Raw genomic sequence first — 3,706 nt, 5'->3', positions numbered from 1 at the left:
AAGCAGTGGTATCAACGCAGAGTACTAACTATTTATCAACGCGTTCGGAGAAACCGTGTGTATGTGTATATTCACATATGTAATATTCTCGAAGAAATTCCACACCGAAACTTGCCGATTTATACTTTCTTTACGGCTCGTATATCCCGCTATCAGCAGCGAGAGAGCAGCAACAGGTTCCCGCAACCTGTTGCGCAACGTTGACGAAAAAAATTCCTTATATACCGAATGTGTGCACGTTGCATTTGCGCGTCGTAAGTATTTTCTGGTCACCTGATATCTCATATTCTCGCGATATATAAAATATCAGGTAACCGGAATAAAACCTTCTCGATTCTGCGGTTTCCCATTATCGAAATTATTGAGTTGTAATAAAATTTTGTGGCGCGGACGAGGATTTTTCGTTTTAGCATGATTAAAATTTATGCGATATAAATACGCACATATTAAAGCAGTGGTATCAACGCAGAGTACTCTAAAAATTGAATTCTGAAAGCCGCACGAAATTTTTATATCTCGTCGAGAGAAATCCCTGGTTATCTCGAGAAGAATAATTATCAGAACATATACATATATACTATATATATAAAATTATATATTATATATTAAATATATTATATATATAATTATATATTTATATTATATTATTATATATTAATAATAATTAATATTATATATATTATAATTGTATATTAATAATAATTAATAATTATATATTAATAATTATTATATATTATATATATATAATTATATATATAATAATATAATATATATTATATTATTATATATATAATTATGTATATATTAATATATATTATATTATATTAAAATTATATTTAATAATATATTTAATTATATATTATATATATAATATATTTTTTTATAATATATACATATAATATACATATATATACCCAATATAATGTATGTATACATTTCGATGCCTTAGAAATCCCGGAAACGAGAAATTGGCACGTGTAAATCTTGCCATTTTGTTTTTACTTATTATTATAATTATTTTATTATTATTATTATTATTATTATTATTATTATTTGTACTTATCTTGCAGAACCTCTAGTCCTAGAATACTTTCGTTCACACGGAAGCATAAGACTTTAGAATTCTGATTAATTATCATTATAATTACGCGATTGATAAGATGAAATTTGCAAACTCGAAATTAAACTTAAGAAAAGAAAATTGTATAGGTGTGTATGTGTGTGTGTATATATGGATAAAAAATAAAAAAATAATTAAAATAAAATACACGATAAGTAGCATATCAAAAGAGAAAAGACATATGAAGAATCTCGATAAGAGAAAAGATATGAGTCAAAATAGACTTTATAAATGTCACAAATTTTGCATATTTATTAATCTACAACAGTATGCAATAAAATAATTAATGAGGTTTTTAAAGGCTCTGTCTCCTTTAAACAATTTAGTACGATTTTAAAGACTTAAAAATTTTTGGAATTCCATAAAACTGGTATAAATTTATATTTTAAGCGCATTTAGAAAATTAAGTTTATAATTTTATATTGTTAATATATGCGCGGTCGTAAAGGGTTCATTAAAAAAGATCATATCTGCTACTTCAAAATAATAATAAAATATCTGAATATATGTGTTGTGTGTTAATATGTATGTATGTATGTATGTATATGTGTATCCGAAAGAGAGAGAGCAAGAAATAGTGCGAGAGTTTCTGTCTTTATCATATTCATAATTTATGGTTAAAATAGTTGGAAATTTTCCATTTGAAAATGCAAAATGCAAAATGCTTTTTACACATCCATTTAAAATAGGAAATGGAAAATAGGTATTTTTAAAATGGTTCTTCAAACAAAAATGATTTTTTCAAATATATATGTGTGTATATATACATATATATATGTTATTTTTTATTATTTATTTCTTACAATTTTTTTACTTATATTTAAATTCTTATTTCTTTATTAAATTTTTATAAATTTTTATTATAAGCTTTCTTCATAAACTTTCTTTTATAAACTTTATATATTTTTAATATAAAAAAAATTTTTTTAATACAAAAAACAAAAAATTACATAAATATTTACATGTGGAATTATAAAAAATGTTTATTATTGTGTGTGTGTTTAGACAGATATTTACTTAATGACTTCTTTAATAACATTTTGATTGTCATATATGTATACATATTATTGATATCTCGATTAATTTTTAGTTTGCAACAAAAAATGCATTTGAAATAAAAAATGGCAAATAAGAACCATTTAAATGTAAATATAAAATAGTTTTTGAAAACATGTATTTTAAATGGAGAAAATACAAAATAGGCATTTTACATTTTACATTTCCATTTTAAATGCATCTATTCCAAATAATGCACATCCCTGCATACATATGTATGCGACATTTATAGCGATCGCGATGTGTAACTTCCTGTACAATTGAAAAAAAGAGAAAGTAGAGAAAAGAGAATTTACATCATCTACACGATATGTCCCGCTAAATCATAATACGTAAATCGTACGGAAATGATTTACATAAACATGTTTGATAATCCATGTTGATGTGACATAATATACTTACGTTGTTATAAGAACGATTTCATATTCGAGGAATTACGTTCTGTGAATATAGCTATTGCGCAAAAATATATGCAATACGTAAAAAAAAGAGAAATATAGAAATATTCAATTTTAAAAAATTAAAAATGTACGACCGCACTAAAAAAATAAGCGAATTTTATAAACCTGCGAATATAGAGATGTAAATAGGAAAAAATGAAATGTTTTTTTTTCTTTTTCATAAAAAAGTATTTTATGAAAAAAACAAGTCTCGTTTTTTTTCAGATATTCAATATCTTTATATTTTGATCACTGTAAATTGATTTTTCATTATTTTTAACTTTTTAGGTGATAGATTTGAATAATAGATAAAAATTATTTGAATCATGTCGAGTTTGATGTGATTTGTCGCAAAAGTCTCATTAAAATTACTTAAAGAAAAATAATAATAATAAATTTAAAATATAAGAATTTTAGTTTTTTTTATTATTATGTTAACAAGAAAATGTAGACAAAAATATACTTAAAAAACACTATTTTTTTCTATTAGAGAAAAAACGTTTTTTTTTTACATCTCTATCTACAAATATAAAGAGAGAAAGAATGAAAATAAGGAAAGTATGAAATGTCAGATGAAAGAATATTGAAAGAGTTTCTCTATTGTGTATCACACAAGTCTCTGAAAATTTGATCACGATATATCATCACCAATTTAAGGTCCAAAAGTGATTTACAATTATTTTACGTAATTGTAATACTATATTACACATCAAAATTCGTTTTATTCGTACGTTTTTTTTCTTTTTTTTTATTCTATAATTATTGAATCGATTGTTTTAAAGAATTCACACATTCTTGTAACGAGAAACTTTTACTTGTATTACATTCTGAGAACGACTCGGCTAAACATATATGTACATAGAGGAAAGAATATATAATATATATATATATATGAAATATATTCTAGAGATGTGTATTTTTTTGAAACTGGCAGGATAAGAAACTGAAAATATGTAAATTGTTTTGCCGCATTTGTAAGTAGTGTAGTAATAATGCATTTGCAAGTAATATAGTGTGTAACTTAATCATGCGAGTAAGTTATTCGTGTTGGGTCCACATATAATATACATATAGTACAAAAGTGTTTTAG

The sequence above is a fragment of the Prenolepis imparis genome, unplaced genomic scaffold (genome assembly GCF_030444845.1).
Source record: "Prenolepis imparis isolate NDT839.2.m4 unplaced genomic scaffold, iyPreImpa1.0 SCAF_9, whole genome shotgun sequence".
NCBI classification, from domain to species: domain Eukaryota; kingdom Metazoa; phylum Arthropoda; class Insecta; order Hymenoptera; family Formicidae; genus Prenolepis; species Prenolepis imparis.
The sequence above is the reverse complement of the archived record's forward strand: the minus strand, read 5'-3'. Positions refer to the sequence as shown.